At 40.7% G+C, this 18,845-nt stretch overlaps 1 protein-coding gene across 1 annotated transcript in view; it reads left to right on the top strand.

Annotated features, from left to right (window-relative positions):
- The window catches only part of suclg2 (succinate-CoA ligase GDP-forming subunit beta), an 88,678-nt gene that overhangs the window by 49,228 nt on the left and 20,605 nt on the right, over positions 1–18,845 (top strand). The gene's annotated exons all lie outside the window — the stretch shown is intronic.

Below are 18,845 nucleotides of genomic sequence, written 5' to 3'. Positions count from 1 at the left end.
TTCATTGACCATTTAATTATATAATTGCTTATATCAAAGCAGCCTCGCCACCTGAAGTTGAATCGTATTTCATACTACAGTCATGCATCTTGGCATATCACATCCATAAAGCCTTGTCTGTCTGGTTAGTGCTTTGTCACTGAGACAGCAGCACTCATTAGACGAGGGACCTTGGCATATGTCCATGTTTCGCTGAGTGAAGCAGACTCTGGTAGCCCGTGTGATTATATGCCTTCGTTTTCACTTGCAGTGGCTTGGCAAATCTCTCCTCTGTAAAGACCTTGGCTTTCTATAGACGGCACAAAAATCGAATAAACAAGTTCAAATCAAAGCGTGTTTCTGAAAGGTTCGCAGCTCTAGTGGGTGGCAGTTTGGGGTCTTTTAGAAGTGATTCAGCTCCATGTTCAGAAAGCTAATAAGTCCAAACTAAACAATATGAGCCCTGTAACGACACTGCAGTGCTGATTGCGTGTTGACAGTCAACGCACTGCAAACACCCACCTCTTCCTCCTCGCTGTCACTCCTACACCGCTGCACGAGCCTCAAGTTGCCTCCGTATAAGCAGCTCTGACACAGTGTGGTTGTACAGGATGAAGATGAGCAGTTGATACTAATTCGGTTTATTGACACATGTTAATTTGATTCAGCAGTACATGCTTTCAAAACATATGTTTCACGCTAATTAAAAAGTATATCTACTCATGTGAGAGTTGCCAAATTCAGTTACAGCTTTCCGATAGTGATCTACTAGAGATGAAAACTACAGCAAATACACCTCAACGGATTATTGAGGCACAAGCTGTCGTAGTGTACAGAACTCAAATGTTTCCTTAACATATGTACGATTTTGTAAACTTGCTGGATCACTCGATTAATTTACACTGAACACAGATAAATCAATAATCTGCTTGTCTTTCACAGTCTGCCCTTAATATAAACATTCACTCAATATTGCACTATGGGAATACTTGAATATATCCAAACCTAAAGGCCAATTTATGCCTCTCCGTTTTTTCTATTACGGACAGATAAGACGGCCCTATCCGTCGTGGAACGCCCTCTCTGAGCGCCTCGGAGAGTTTTTCGTACACGTCTGATTTTTCTAACTGTACGTGTTTATTTCGGAGACCCCACGGACAGCTCTTGGCTGTGATTGGTCCGCGAACGACATCATTTCCGTATGACGTCATTTCCGTATTTCCGGACCTCAAACTTCCTGATATGTAGCCACAAACACTAACACAACTATGATTCTACGATTAATGTGACGTGTGTGTTAAGCCAGCGGAGTTGTCCGGCTGACGGTGGCTTGTTAGAGCACTGACGGCATGTGTGCACGGTCACATACGGTTAGAACGAGCTTTCAAAACGGCGCTAGCAGGCTAGGCTAGCGGGCTAGGCTAGCCACCATGCTAACTGCGGTGGTAACAGTGCAAGAACCCGCCGTCACGACTTTAATTCCACTTCTATCATGACACTGTTTCTATAATACCGTCAGGTTAGAAGCAAACACTGGATAGTAGTTGTTAGTGCCGGGAGTCCCTGCTGACTGTGTGTGGAAGCTGGGGGGGAGCTAGCTCCGGGTAGCTTCTAGCTACATGTAGCCTCAAGCAGATTCAAGCTGTGAAATCAGCAACACAGTTCGGAAACAAGACCGGGGAACCGCTGCGCTAAGAAACGATTACATCAGCATTTTGACACGCTGGGTGTCACTTTATTTAGTTCTGTTAGTTGCCATGGTTCAGTGTGTGGGAGGCAGGCTAACATGTAAACAGAGACACGTGGACTTCTTCTTCCCAAATGGGGTAGGCTTCTCTGAGCTCGTCTTCCGTTGCGCCACCTATGGGTTTGGCGATGAATTTTTTCCGACGTACTGTGTCGGAGAAGTAAATATCAAAAAGACTCTTCGCCCCCCGCTGAGACCTCTCCGAGAAACGGACACGTAGTAGTATATAAGAGCCTTAATACACAGTTGGAGGTTTTTTCTCACTGTTAGCGGTGAGGGCCTGTAAATGGCATCAACAGTATCTGCACCATATTTATCACACAGCAGTGAACAGACCAATGTTAAAGCCCAGCAACCATGACCCCCCCCCCAGCAGGTGATATATTGCCTTACTCACATTTCCACTGTGTGCAGATTCTTTTCAGTGAATTCATGTGGTGGGAAATAAAACTGAAAATGGTGGATAAAAAAAGAATTGTGATCAATACTGGAAACGGAAAACTAGAAGACTTGTCACTCTCTCCTAGTATGGGGCATCTGTTTTTATTGAACCCTTTTTAACCACGGTAGGAAAATCAAATTTCAAAATCTGCACCCCCCCCCCACAAAAAAAGTGATTCTTCTCCACCTCCTCCTGTTCCTCCTTCTTTTTCTGTCTTGGGCCGATTCCCCTGATCCAGATGGGGGAGTAAGTCTGCTGCCTGTCCCTCCTGCTGCTGTGTATGGATATAGAGACAGGGCGCTCCTCCCCAACAGGGGGGGGGGAGTAAAGTAGGATTGACATTAAACTGGGTTGTAAGCACTATTAGCATTTCAACGAGGGGAGTTGAGAAACCTGCTCTGATATGTGGAGGGAATTTGAATCGCCTCAAAGTAAGAAGGAGAGAGGGAGCTGCTCATTTGCCTTTAGTTTTTTTTTTCCATTCCCAAAGTCTAAAATATGAGATGAAAATTTGACATTCAAATTTAACATCAGCCAGGTGAAGGTGACGAGGCAAAAATTATTGATTTCATATGTGAATAAGGTATGATGAGAGGGCTGTGCGTCCTATTTGCCTTAATTGTAAAGACAATCATTACTCATGGTCTCCAGATATCCAACCCCTTTGTTGATTATTTATACACAGCCTCACATTTTTCAATGTTATTGTTCTAAAAAATGGGAGAACAATATTTCTTCTCCTCTCAGTTAATAGTTTGGAGCATGAGGACGCCTGCTTTCACCGGCTCGGCATGAAATGAGTTTAATAGCTGCTGTAGGGAAGGCCATTACTGTTATGCCGAATATATATGAGTCTGTTCTTTTTATTAGAGACCACTGTGACTTTTGACTGGGAAGATTAAATAGTTTATGCGCTGTGGGAAAGTGCATCGAGCGGCCAGGCAGATGGTAGAGCAGGGAATATCCTGCTGTAATGACAACACACTTTTCCTCAAAAACAGGTATTATGGTGTCCGTCTACTCTTGCCGTCTTTCTTCCTCGTTCAGTTTCCACACTTTTGTCCCCCCCCCCCCCCCCCCCCCCTCCGCTCTGTCTCCTCTCGCGCTCTCCCTCTCGGTCTCCGCTTTGAAGTCTCAGGCTCATTGTGGTGAGACGAGTGGAAGCGATGTGAGTCTACTGCTGGCACCGAATAGCAGAGACGGAGCCTGAGATGAAAAAGCCTCCTTTTTCTTGTTTGCTCACTTTCCCCACTATCTACCCGCACAGCATTCATTAACTTAAACATTATTATTCTCTGAAAGAAAGGGGATACTGTATTTGAAGTTGGAACAACATGAAGATGGAAAAAGAGTCAAAATGAAATCATCGGAAGAAAGGAGTGAATCATAACGCAATTGTGTAGCCTAGTGTGTGTGTTTAATGTGTGAGATGTTATGTAGCTCTGCTAGACCACTCGGCTTTGTTTGAATTTTGGCCCCCGGCTTTAAAAGCAGAGACACATTTATTTTTCATGCTAAAATAAATAGCTCCACTTTCTTCATATCCACATAAGGAACAGTTTGTTGACAGAATGGCCGAATTTATTGAGGTTTCCTTCACACCACCTGTAGGCAAGCAGGACCAGGCAGCAAATACCACCAGCCAAATAACCTCGTTATTGCCTTGTGCCTGTGCCGTACTGAAAGTGGCAGATGGATGTTTTGTCTATCTCAACATCCTTTTTGTTCTCAGGGCTTAAGGCTATTCTCTGTAATTTTTCTAGGCTAGAGTAAATGATGACATTTTTATATAGCACAACCTTATTGTTAGTGTGTCTGTATAGAGCTGTCGCTGTACCAGACCAGAAATTGTATTGCCCAAAAAAATTTGATATCACAAATTAAAATACATTTTTATATTGTTTTTTCTACATTGCTATATTTAAAAGTAAAGTTAAATGGCTTCACCACAAATTAACGTGTTAACATATGTTCTATCTAAAGGATTAGCAGAGTTGTGACAGAAGAGAGAAATTATGGCCCCTGGTTCAATTTTTGTTTTTGTTCCTAATCATTTATTTGAATTTTTGTTTTGATCAGCAATCTTTTAAACCCTTATTCTTTGTTCATGCCAATCATGTATGCAATGGATTCAAGAGCCTCCATTGTTTTTGCGGTCTGGGTTTTTACCTGCTTGTTCCATGCTATAGCCGTATCCTTGTTTAAGACCAGTCAGGCATGCAACGTGCTCTGCTCCAATTAGCACTATTTCAGCTAGGTCACACACCTCCCAGGCAAATATGGAGGAATGTGCATTTGTTAATGTTGCATAATCACATTGCTTTTTTTTTTTTGCCACTTGGTGCTTTAGCCCCTGAGAAAAGTGCCAGAGTATTTTGCTTCTTTCCAGCTCAGTGACTCTGCTTTGACTCACCTGTGGTCCCCCTTTAACCACTCTCCTCTGCAGGGGAGGCACCACTGTTACTCCCTCTCCAGCCCTGGTTCCTGTTTTCTCTGAAAGAGTCTTTATTGATATTATTCACTGGTGATCCGCAGCTGGACATTTACTGAGTAGTGACAGCCTGGTGTGTCTCCTACCAATCTGTCATCTAACTATTTCATCAACTGGTTCTTTCCCCTCCCTCCTCGTCTTCCTACTCCTTCTTGACGTCCCTCTGCTTCTTTGTATCCCTCTTTTCTTCCCTGTTGCCTTTCATCCAGCTAAATCCTATTAAAGTCACTGTGAGGAGTTCCCCTCAGTTGCATGCCTGCTAGCTAAATCCTGTAAGAGCCCAGGCACTGTCTTTCTCATGCTCGTATGGAGATGTCTGAGCCCATGTCTAATGTGCTTCAACATGTATGAAGTTACAGAGAGCCAGTGCCCCTGGTTCAAACCAGAGGATAGTGTTATGAAAAGAGCATCATCCTCTCCTGCAGAGGAAAGAACAGAAACAGTCCTATTTTACAAGGCGGTGTCTCTTGAATGCTGCGACAAACGACTGAGATGGAAATCACACAGAAATACAGGCGGGTGTGAAAAACATGCTTGTGTTGTCGCACCCACGTCATACATGCATCTACACAAAACATGCTGCCCCCCCCTCCCCCCATGGAACCCAACAGCTTTTAATCACAAGAGTCACCTGTGATGTGACAGCCCCATTCTGTGTTATTTGAGAGGGAAATAAATTCCTTCTGCCTGAAGCGGAAGACCTGTGGGAGATGCCAGCTCCCTGTGTTATAAACACGAGCGACGTAAAGCCACAGAGAGAAGGAAAGAAGGAGAGAAGGATTGAAGGGAGAAAGCATGCTACCACGGTAATGGAGTTTATTCCCAGCGTGTAGAATATTATACAAGTACTAAATAGGGACCCAGCCATTGAGGGACGAGTACTTAGCCCAGCCAACACACTGGGGCTGCCATATTGAGGCCAGGCCAGAGGAAGAATGAGCATTGCTTGTAGAAGGCAGATAGTTTAGGGGGCGGCTGTGTGCTTTAAGGGAGAAGTGACTCTCTGCCTGATATATTTCTTATTTGTTCAGTTATGGGCTGTTTAGGTCATTGCATTGGTTTGCCATTATATGAAAAAAGCTCCACCTCATATAATGTTTTTTCCTGCAGATTTGCTTACAGTGCATTAAAGTCCTGTGTTAGTGACAGATATAGGCTGGGTTTTTCCTGTATCGTGGGACCTCTTCTGCTCCAGCACATTTAAAATCACTGCAGTAACGTAGCCTGTGTTATGAGCTAAACCCAGACTCTACTGACCCTGTGTTAGACCTTGAAATATATATTCACCAACAGCTGAATAAATGTAATTGCTCTGTGTGTAGGTACATACGGCCATTCTCTTCAGCCCACTGTATTATTGTGTTTTCATTTGTGCATATAGCTTGTGGGTGTGTAGGTGCACTCGAGGTTGCTGATTCAAAGCCTCTCACATATAGGAGCCAAAGTTCAAAACTCATTTGTGCAACATTAATGAAGGACAGATCTATAGAATGAAGTGGAGTTGATGCGCTGTCCTTCCTTCTCTTCCGTTTCTCTTATTTCATCCTCTTTTGCATACATTGAATAGACAAGCCTATATGGACCATGAAACAAATTGACTATACTTAAAACTTACAGCAGATGTATGTTTGTTGTGTCAAAGTATTGATTTAGTTGTTGAGAAGGTTTTCTCCAAATACAATTTAAGCTTTTTAAACTGCCATTTATTTTTAAAAATGTAACCTTGTTAGCAAATGTGGGGTTTTGCCCAGTTTTTTTATATATCATATCAGTGCTGTAATTTGTACGTGATGGATTCATAGATAGCATCTGATCTCATTGAGTCAAATAGATGCAATATATATATATGTGTAAGTATGTCACACTGCTCAATTTAATGTTATTGGCCCGTATTAATCCAGTTTGCAGCTTCCTTGACAGTATCATGCAAATAAGATGACACAAATCACACATTCGAGAAACATACTGAATATACAAAGGTGTCAAGCCTCTGTTTATGTGGAGGCTGTGGTTAAGAAGTGTGAGTGTGAGCAGTTTATAAACCATGCTCTCAGATTTATAGTCCGTGTCCTCAGATTAGTGAACTGCCCCCAGAGCCATTTACTCAAAACTACTTAGTTGGCGACTGAAAAGCACAGTAAATAAAACATTACACAATGACAGAGGTGAAACGTCCAATGCACAACACAATATATAACATAGAAAAATTGTATCTTTAGCACGAAAACTTGGTATGCAAGAGAAAACAAGTAAATGCTATGTAACCCAATGAGATTAAAATGGCAACTTGCCCTTGGCGTATAGATCAACAATTTGATTCTATCAAGTAATATATAGAAAAAGGATGTTTTACTTCACAGGCAGCTCTACGTGGGTTCCCAAAATAAACCTGCCAAGTTTGAAGTCTAACAGATGAGTTATGGAGAAATCCAAAATGGACTAACAGTCAAAAAATTTATGTTTAATTTGTTCACCTCACTAGTACATTCCATATTATTGGTCATCAGCAAAATTGTTATATAAAAAAATATATATATATATTTAGTGCTGCAGAGAGGTTTTTTGTAAGGTAACCAAGAATTTAGAATTACACTTCACAAGTAGTTAATTGGATTTTTTCTATTGGCTTTTTGATTATTGCAGAACATAACATCTAAAAAGCAAGTTTATTATACTTGCACATCTTTGACAGCGAGGTAAACTCTACAAATACAGACCTTTTTTAAATGCTTGTAGTCTTAATACAATTGCGTGAATTAAAAACCGAATGTTGGACTATATAGATACTACACCACCGCTAAACATTTAGCCACTACCAACTTGTACCTTAAGAAGTCATGCAAGAAAGTGAGTGTAAACACAATTTGTGTAGCTGATGTGTTTTATTTCATAGAATAAATTGAAAATATGTCTTGAGCTTGTGTTAACCGCACACCCTATTTCAGGCATCTAACAAACACCTTTTTAATGAAAACCCTGGGACACGGGAACCAGACGTGCCGAAATGTTAACAAACTTCCAGGTTGTAGCGCTCTGTGTTTATGCTGTTCATTTGTACCTGTGACTCTTAGAGACACACTCAAGTGTCATGATCACTTTGATAAGATGAGAATTGAAAACACACCTCAAGGTAGTGGAATGTTTTTTTGAATCTTAATTACAGCTCATATTGACTTGAAAATGTATTGCCCAGACTTCAGAGCTCCATCCTATAGATTTAGTAGGAATTGGAAAAAAAAGTAAGGGAGAAGAGTTGATTAAAATGATCTTACAGGTTGATACAGCTGAATTAAAGTAGTTCTTGTTAAAAACAGAATACCTTATGAAGCAGCTACTAATGTAACAGGCAGTGATGTGATTCTATTTTTAGGAAGCTGCTATGATACTTGTGCAAAACAGAGTAAGTGTTATTTTTCAAGAAGTTTATATTACTGTGTTCCCGGACACTTTGAAGATAATAGTGTTGCAGTTGACCTGAATGGATGATGGAAACACTGCTCCTGACCAAGGCTGAATGCATGTTGGACACTGACTGGGAATTTCACCTTTGAAACATTGTGATTATTTTAAAAGCATGTAAGTTTTGAAACGGACTATATGACTTGTCTAAAAAAAGTCAAAAGACAGAGATCGAGACAGTAAGACCCAGCTGGACATATAGTACTCAAGTGGGTGAGCAATTCTGCAGAGTTGTGCATGTGTTAGATGAAGTGTTACACCATTAGTGGTATTCATTTATGCATGTAACTCAAATACCCCCTTGGGTTTGGGCAGGGTTAGTATCTCTTACTTGAACATTGGACATAACATATGAGGTCACATCAACGCTCCCTCACACTCTTGATTACCTAAACTCTTTTACCCAAACTCTGAAAATAGAAAACATCTGTACACTCTAATGGACGAAATGACAAATTGGTTTAAATGTCCTGAATTTGGTCTTAGGTCTCATGTCATAAGTGAAGGACAGATGGGGTTGTCACACCCTATACATTCCTCTCCTGAAGGTTAATTTGAGGAAGTGAAGGAATTGTCCAGAGATGCACCAGGCAGCTGATGACTTTTCAGATTGATTCGCCCATCAGGAAACTAATGCCATGTCTATCTCTTTTTCCATTTGATTTGGGTGAGGACAGCGCGGCACCGTATAGGGTTAGGGTGAGTGTTAGCCCAACCATAAGACAACACTATCACGTAACTATCATGTATGCAGAAAGATTATGGATTGCTAATGTATTAATCCTGATCCCAGCACCTTGTCTGGCACCAATTCATCCCCTGGTGATTCTCACACTCTCTCACACACTCATATACAAAGAGAGAGAGAGACAGGTCTCGTAGGCATGTCTGATTGAGCTTTCTCCTGTCTGCCATTCCTCATCCGTGCGAAATCAATAGAGGATCTGGGATTGGAGCTAGGGCTAATTGAGCTCTGCGCTCTCTGTTCTCTTATTGCTGCCAGGAGTGTTTTGTCATCGCAGCACCTGGTTCACACCATGGGGCCAAGGGGAGGCAGCCAGTGATCAGATGGAGCCTTTGGATGCCACAGGGAGGGGAGCTCCGTGTGATTGAGTGACCTTGTGAAGTCGAGCACTCAGAGAAGGGCATAGCAAGGAAAGGCTTCATTTATTCTCATGTACCTCAAAGGGAGCAGCTTGATGTTCCTTGCTCTTCACCTGCTGATTGAGGAAGCACAAGGGTTCTTCTTTTGCACAAAGTCCGAGTCAGTAGTGAGATTATCAGTCGGGATTTCATGCTTCTCTTCTCTTTCAGCGGCACAATGGTGTGGTGGTTTGCACAGTAGCCTCACAGCAAAAATCTTTCTGTATGTAATTTGCATGTTCTATCCATATCTGCATGGGGTTTCTCTGGGTTCTTCTTACCACAGTCCAAAGACACGCAGATTGGGTCTTGGTTAACTGAAGACTCTAATTGGCCGTGGGCATTGATGTAAGTCTGAATGGTTGTTTGTCTCTGTAGGTTGGCCCGGTGATACACTAGTGACCTGTCCAGGGTGAACCTTGGGTTGACTTCAGCTTCCCTGCAACCCTGAAAGCATAAGCGGTACAGATAATAGATGGATGGATGGAATGGATCTACTCTTTTAACATTTTGAGTTTTAGCTTCATTGAGCCAGGTCCTTGGTAGAATACTTCATAATAATAATTGCATTCATTTGTTAATCAACCTCTAACCAAGAGACAGTGGTTGCCTAAAAGACAATGTCCATGATACATTGTCACATTGAATTTAGTATGCTGTTGCTAATCATATTTAGGTATTTATATAAATTGAGTTTCTATCCATCCAAACCTTCAGCTTTCAGGGTGCTACCATTGCAGTGCTCCATCTGTCCAGGACTTGAACGAGTATCACCGTCACAGACAACCTTGTCCAGTGCTGGTGAACATTAATGCAGAACCCCCCCCTCCCTCATTTCACGCTCCTCTGTCACTTATGTGTGCACATGCTGAGGGATTATGGGAGGCCACTCAAACAGTTGACGAGATCATTCGTGTTCTCTGAGCCATGTAGCAACACCACAAACACTGTGCCCTTTGCTGTCCTCGAGGGCTATTATTTTTAGAGTCACTTGTCGAGGTTAAGCCACATCATTGAAACTCAGGTTAATTGCAGGGAGAGCTGTTGAATGTTTCTGTGAATTAATTAGCCAGTTACAGCAAGCAAACAAACAAATTAGAGATGCCATCGGCTTGAAAATGCCTTTTTTCCCTTTTCCCTTCAAATCGATAAAAGCCTCCCCTTTCAGAAACATACCTTTTTTAAATGGAGGTTATTTTGGACAGAATTATTTGTTGAATTTTTTAAAGCTGCCATCAAAAGACAGTATACAGCTTGGTAATATTTCAGTCTGCATCAAAGGTAGACTTAACTTTGTTTGTGAAATCAATGGAGTGTATTGAGTAGTCTGAAAATGGTAGACAACTACCTCATTGAAAAAGCTTGACACGGAATTATGGGTTTTAAGGTGAAGTTGAACCGTTTTGTGCTGTTTTTATTTATCTTTAGCTGCTGTATGATTATATTTGATCCACACAACTTAGTGGGTGCATTCAGCTGATATCTTAGTGCTGTCATGCAGATTGCATGCTTGTGCCCAAGGCTGTTTTTCCAAGAAGGCCATAGCTATCTATCGACCCACATTAACCTTCTGGTTTCGGTCATACACAGGTCTCAAATCTACCAGCCTTTCTGTCGTCTGTCTTGAAGAGAACCCCTGGGTTTTAGACTTAGAGTCATGCAATGATGTTACAGTTCACCGAAACCTCATTGCTGTCCACCCCCATAGGCCATAGTATGACAGTTTCAAGCACAGTGTTGCAATGTGTCTTAATTTTTTTTCACTTTACTCTCTAATCAAGATTTTGTTATCTTAATTAACAGAAAGATATTCATTAGACGGCCAGCAAACTCCAAAACTGGCTCTGCTGACTCATATACGACATATTTTTCTTCCTAACTGTGTTGCCTAATGAGCAAGCATTCACAACACACTTTGTCTGTTTAAGTGTCTTGTCTTCCCACAATGACCCTCCACATTGGTCCTTGTATTTCAGGTATTTGTTGCTTCGTATGGCGAGACAGGCCGGCAGCAGTACAGCAGGAGATTATTTTCAATGTAATTGGCTTTTCCAGGCCTGATTTGATATGAGCCTCATGTTTGATCCACACTCTTCTTTATTATCGTACGTAATGGAAAGATGATGAGGCTCACATGAAACGGTCGTCTCATACTATCTCCAGAGAAATCTTCTCTTGCGTCTCGTTTCTGTGCTCGGGGTCAGGATAGAAAACAGCATGTCTTTGTGAAGATGAAGGACTCGCAGCATACCCACATCCGTAAGAACTGTAAAAACGACCATATCTAAGTATGGTGTCCGGCATCTCGCAAGACACATTGTTTGTGTGTGTGCTCGATGGTGAAATTTCCTCTCGCCAGTCACGTTTTGTGTGTGTCCGGTGTGCTTGTTTGTGTTTGTGAGCCACTTACCTGAAACATTAGTTGAGAAGAGCAATGCTGTAAAAACTTCATAGGGAACTGACATAGCACCTTTATTTCCTACAAAAACATGCCTTAAGTCTAAAAAATCACCAGGGCATCATTGAAGAAGATTGATATCCAATCAGCAAAACATACCAGCGGAAAGTGACTGCCAAAGGTTCCAACACGTCAAACATACTGCAGCATCTTCGAGATCCTCATCTTTACCTGCATGCCCAGATCAATGTAAAACAATTAAACTAGCTGATGTACACTGGCCCTAAAACTCCATTAGTGCAGTTTACAGTGAGAGGAGAAATCATTGTCTACTTTCGGTTTCGGACCAGTTTGAAGGAGGACACTTACACTCTTTTTCTTGCTCTCTCTTTTACTATTAACCATTGTAAATTATTTTGAAATTGCCAAATGTTACACTATAATAACTAACATTATAGTCGATGATGATAATAAATATTCATCTATTGTTCATTAGCTATATTATTAGCTATATATTTCTTGTTGTGTGTCTTTTTCCTTCTATAGTATCAATCATTGGGAAAACTGTGAAACGGTGATATTTCCTCGCACAATAGTTGTGACACCAAAATCTCATATTGTGACATCCCTGTTACACAAACACTGCATTTATATATACAGTGCCTTATATTCACTCTCTGCCATGCATGCAGTTAAACATTTATACATATCCATGGATTTTTGCATTGTCGGTGTTAATGCATTTTTTGCCACCCTACATTTCCTTATCCAGATCTTATTGTCCCTGTATTCCTGATAGGTGACAGCCGGTGCAAAGAATTTGGTATCAGATAGTGTGATCCAGTTCAGTCCCTCGTACGCTGCCCAAGCTGACATGACTGTCTGCTGCTGCAGCTGTCTGCCTTGTTCCCCAAGCAGCCGAGCCAATGTTGAACATGAATCTCCTACACTATTATTTCAGTCAATATCTGCGCCTGCCAGAGGAAGACACAGATGGATAAGAGATTTGGATTGGGATAACTGAGAGGCACTGGGAGAGAAGAGCAAACGCTGAGATCTTGCAGAAGCACAATGTAGAATCAGATGTTTGTGGATACCATACATATTAACGGAAATCTTGTTCACAATAAAAATGGGAAGGTTTTACTTCAAAGAATAAAATTGTTGGTAAGGAATGTTGCCGTTTTCATGTAATTTTCGAGCAGCAGATATCGTCAGATTGTTCTGTCTTCGTCTTTTCTAAAATGTAGTGGAATATGTCTAAACTATACAAGACAAGATGTTCGTAATACTTGATTTATATCTGTACAGAATTTGATTCTGTCTTTTCATTGCCACTCTCACATTGTTATGGATGATGCGTCATTTGCTTTATAGAGGTTTGGTTGCCAAGACAACAACCTCTGAGGCCTTTTACCCTCAGATTTATTTTAAGCACAGTATCACACAATATCAGTTCACTAGCACACAGATTTATAGATAAATACTCGATAATGGAGAAATACCTGCCTTGTGAAAATCAAAATGTCCTCGAGTGCATTCTCTATAAAAAGTTTCTCTCACCTTAATGGATTCTTAATGTATCTGAGTAGCCACTTATTTTAAAGAAGTTCAAGTTTTATATTTGATACGCTCTTTGAGAGAAGAAAGTGCAGAGCTCCATCCAAAAAAAATTGAATAATCCAAAGTGAAAGATGTGACTATGACATGTACATTTTGTTGAGAGAGGTATCCACGTCACTAATTGAAGATATTATTAGTCAAGAAAATGACTACAAAAATTTATTTTTATACACAAACATGACACAAGATTTGATTGAGTTAGATTTAATCTCCTCATGTATGTGTCTTGTCGTTATGTACCAGATAGAATTATCATTCACTCTGTATGTCTCCCAACAGCTTATCCTGAATATTTTTTCCCTGGTCCCCTTTTTTCCCCCTATATTTACTATTTGCACTGTTTTATCCTGGTCTTATTCCTACAGCTGATTGTATCATTCAACAGTCCTGCAACAGTCATAGTTAGTAGGCATAAATACTGTGAAGGGAAACGAGAATAGAAAAGGAGTCCTGACAGAGAGGGATCGAGGGAGAGTGTTGTGTTGAAGAGAGTGATAAAGAAAGGAAAATGAGAGTCCAGTTGGTAAAGAGCAAGAGGGACTGGAGCAGAGAGCAGTAAAATGGTTGGAGGAGTGGGGATGAGGGTGTGGGGGGGTGGTTCCTAGCAGTGATTACATTGTCCATCAGGCCACAGGACGGCCTGCATCAGCCCACAGGATTGATGTTTGACAGAATAATTAGAAAACTGTCTCAGCCTGTAATCACTGGAGCTCATCTTGCCGAAGAAGACTTCCATTCGCTCTGTGCCAAACATGCCCTCACAAGCACGCGTACACACACAAACAGGCTAGTCTGAGCCATCTGTAGTTGACTTGTATATGGGACAGTGGGTTGATAGTGCTAAGATGGGAGTATTCCTGTTTATTTTAGGATCTGAAAGAGTTTATCTGCAGAGTGGGTTGGCAGAAGGAATCGATGTGGGACTGAACACTCCCTAACCCTACTATAACTCTTCCAGGGCTGTCGGCGAGAGGACTATCATGTTCATTAAACAACGGTAAATAACATGATAATAATGCCCACAACAAGTATGTCACAATTTATTTTTAAAGGGCCATATAGATCAAATGTCCAGTGGAAATAATGCAACAGTGTTCGGATTTTTTGAAGCTAAAGCATTTTAATCGTCCCCCATGTGGCTGTATGCAGTATAGGTCATAATGCCACCAAATCCATGTTAGTGGATGGAACGAGAACCAAACGAGTCAAAAGGGATGTCAAATACTATGTTTTCTGTCATTTAAGGTAGTTCTTATCAAACTGATTCATGCCCAGGTATTGTTTTGCTGGTAAGTTTGGTTTTAATTAGTAACTTAGTGAAAACCATCTAATAATACAGTCTATATGGCCAAGTAATTAATTGATAAATAATTTATAACAGTTTCCTTAAAATAATAAATATATGCTTGTGTACAATTCAACCTCATATTGGCATGCAGACATCTTACTTCACACCCCCCACTGTGAGATAAAATAATTCTAGTGGCGGTGTAGGAATACGTCTTGAATATTGAGTTTGAAAGTTAATTCATGACCTTGTGGCAATTGAAGTTAACTTAACAGTCTCGCCAGGAGGTCCACTTAACTGCTCTGGTGCTTTTGATCATATCAAACACTTTTCCTCAGCAGTTGCAGTGGACTACTTTCATTTAACTGAAGATGTAACATTTTCCTGAGCACTTAGAAGACTTAATCAGTGTTGTTTTCAAAGTTTTGCCAGTAGTTGATGGAACAACCTGAGCCAGGGAGTCCCAAGCCCATTAAATGTATTCGTCAATATCGTGTTTTTCATGATCATTTATTGAATAGAAAGTTATAATTATATAATATAAATTTTTCAGTATTATAATCTTAATAATATGTTTATATCCGAATTCTACTGTATGTATACATGCATCATCATACGAATGCATAGCTCCTGCACATGATTTCACTTTTTTCTTTTCATTATGTAACTCTCACCAGGAAAATGATGGATTATCTTTTCCACTGTTACTGGTCTGAACAACAACAGCTCTCCAGATCAAAAAAGGGTAAAACTCTGAAGGTCATAGGTCTTCATTAGGATAATAGCCCCAGCAGACACCTACAGTTCAAAGGTCACATTATTTGTCCACCTTATGTGCCTCCCCTGACATGTAGCAAGCCCCTAGATGAGACCTCCATCGATCTGGAATGTACTCTGCATCTCCTTTTTCCTCCTGAGGCTTTTATTGGTTTCCCTAATCCCTTTAATACCTGAGCAAACCCTTAATGGCTAATTTATATGCTGCTCTGTTCTCTGGAGCTCCATCAGAAGTCTGTGGAGCAAAATGTCAGCCTTCGAGCCATTGGCCCCCCCCCTCCCTCCCCTGAAAGACAACTAAATATCTTTTCTATTAGCATATGCAAGCAGACCACTTCTATATTTGATGAGGCTTGAGGACAAGGAAAAAATGTCATTTAACAGCTCCCACTGCAGCGGAAAGTGAGCATGCTATCACGTCCAATCAGTATATTGATGTCTGGCTTTTCGAAAATTAAACCCTGATTGTGCCCATCTGTTTGGGTGTTTCTGGCAATTTAGCACGCACATACCCAGACCTCACAGCAGCGCGGGAGGAGGGGAGAGAACACTGGAGTGGAGTGCAAAATATGTCTATTCTATCAATTTCGAAATTACTCATTTAGCCAGAGCTGAGTGGTGTCGAAAAGCAGACATCGCCTTTCAATAAATGCCTTGATTTGGTCATTGACGAGGATGAAAAAGAAATCAGTGGGTTTGTAGAGAGGGGTTCTATAGATAGAGGAGTAGAAGGGGCTGGCAAAGGTTGAGGATGTCATATGAAGATAACTTTTCATTAATCAGAATTACAGCTCTCTGAGGTTATTCCAGTCCTACTAAAGTGCCTCTCAAGCTAAACAGAACATATTTTTCTTTTCTTTATTCACTTGTTATGTGTCCTATCTTTTTATAATGGCACCAATTGGAAACCTTTTACTTCAGTCCATCTGCAAATTCTATGCTACTAAGTGTTTTCTTGTTCTCTGTCATTGGCCATAAGTTTGGTAACATACTGTATGTTGTTTGTACTTGTAATTAATTCCTCGCTGTGAAAGTCGCACCAGACGACTAAGGTTTGCTTGTACTTGTTTTAATTGGCTGCTTTCGCGTTTCCTTACGGCTCTGACAAAACTCCTACTGTCCTGTTAATGAACATTTATTATTAGAATGGTAATGAGTTGTGTCTCTACAGGACTCTTAATAGGCTTTAAAAAATTGCAGGAATGCCACTTGTTGTGAGTGGAAAGGTAGTTCAGTTGAAAAGTGTGAAGAAGCTATGTAAACAGTCGAAGCATTTCCTGTTAAGACCAATTATTGAGATGACACAAACACATGACTTCATAGATTGCTCATATCTACATTGGGAATATGTAAAGAAGACTCTGAATACAACTTTACATTATTAATCATAGATATTTATCTCTATTTGTCTTCTTAATAATCAGACGACTCAGTGCTCAGTATGACCAAGTGTTTATTTTCTTTGCATACTATTAATCAAATTATCTTAAGGTGTTTTTGTGTAGCAGTTGCCCTTAGCTGCATTTACTGTATCTTGTTCCGTGGCTTGGCTCTACACAAGTTAAATGCTAAGTTGTTTATCCATTGTGAAATGCATTTTACAAAAGGTGAGCGGACGGCATGCACATTTAGACATGCAAATAGTGGGGAGGTGACAAAAGAAGAGGGCTGGGGCAAGGATTTGCCTTGCAAAGCACACCCATCTGCCCTTTGGACGGCTCATTGGCTCTCAAGATCAGGTGCAATCTGAACTGGAATCATTTGGATAATTGACCTTCTGTGTGCATACATTAGAATAAATTAATTTTTATTGGCTATGCAGCATTAGGAACAAAGCAGGAAATGTTGGCTCTTTTATATTCAGCTTCTGGTTTGTTGTAGCAAGTCTCTGAGATGATTATGTACGCCTTTCCCCAACTATTATGCATTTCTTCAGTTTAATAGAATTATTCTTGAGTAGAGCACAACATAGCTAGAGACACAACGAAAGTCGACTTTTTAAACCTTTAGTCTTACTTACTAAAAGTCAGTTAATGTGAGTGGGTGCATATGAATTTAAATTTATCCTAAAATGTTCTAGTGTGTGGGTGAGATTTTGTACATAACTCTCAGATTTTCATGTAAACATGCTGAAGCGGAGTGATCACGCCTGCGTCGTGTTGCATCTTGTCCACCGAGGTTTTTCCCAATCTCCATAAGTGACCTTGCAAGCGGGGTGAAAGTGCCCACACTGTGCGTCTACGTCAGGCACACGCTGCTCTGAATGTCTCTTTGCTGCCTGATGGACAGCCGTTAACCCTTGGTGAAGGGGTTGAGGAATATTTATGTCTACTTGTCAGCAGTGACTCGACTCCCTCTGGGGATGAATAATATGCCTGCCCTACACCGGCTCCAATTGTTGAGTCCAATTCACTGCAAAGTGGTTTGTGTGTGCATGCTGAGGGTGGGGTGTGTGGGTATGTGTCTGCTCATAGGTCTACAGTGTGTGCTTCGCCGCATGTACAGGAAGTGTGTTTGTGTGTGTGTGGGGGGGGTGGGGGGGGGGTGAGCAACGGGAGACAACTTCCACATCCGTCACTGACATCTGACGGACCACCCACTCACCGCAGAGGTCTGTCTCTCTCTTGACTCTGCGTCATGCATGACAACTCTCTTGCATTGTATCTGTTCTCTGTCCTTTTCTGTGCATCGCTCCATATGCTTAATAACACCCTGAACCTAATAACTACACCTGAAAAAAATATTGTTTTTAATGTTTAAAGTTGCTCTACTTCATTAATTAAAAACCCAAAACATATCTATGTTCCTCAAAAGTACATATTTGGTAACTATTTCCTGGGGTAAAAAAATCCCTTTGTCTTGAAATGACTTGAATGCAACTTAACTCTTTTTCTCATTTATTATTAACACAACTGTCGATATGATAAAACTGAAAGCTCTGCCTCTACATATCCCTACCCCACATTTGCTCGACAGTGATACTGAATTTATTTCCATTTTATTTGTTTGACTACAATAATAATGAAAGCACAGTTTTCTGTATCATCATAATTGAAATTCCGAATTTCTCATAATTCAAAGTGCCAACTTAACTTCTTAAACCAGACCTAAGCCCTTGATATGATTATAATGGAGTGAAAGACGTATATTCTTTGCAGCAGTCTTTATTTCTTAAGAATTTCCTCTGCTGCTATTAAAATAATTTATTTAAATTCAAAATTCTTATAAAAACGAGTGTGCACATGAGCAGCAAGTGGTGCATTCATAGCAAGTGCAGTAACAGTAACTGCTACACTTGCACTATCCACCACTGTCCGAGTGTCTGAACAGGTCCTTCAAACCATTCAACAGCAAGATTAAACACTATTCAAAGTCAGACTATCTCCATGACAAAGAAAACTAAATATCAGAGTCACCTTCCAGGTGATCAGGCACCTCAAGTTAATAAATAAAGTCAGTCAATGACCCTATGAAAAGTCTAATCTATCAATAAATATG

The sequence above is a fragment of the Limanda limanda genome, chromosome 4 (genome assembly GCF_963576545.1).
Source record: "Limanda limanda chromosome 4, fLimLim1.1, whole genome shotgun sequence".
NCBI lineage: Eukaryota > Metazoa > Chordata > Actinopteri > Pleuronectiformes > Pleuronectidae > Limanda > Limanda limanda.
The sequence above is the reverse complement of the archived record's forward strand: the minus strand, read 5'-3'. Positions and strand labels throughout refer to the sequence as shown.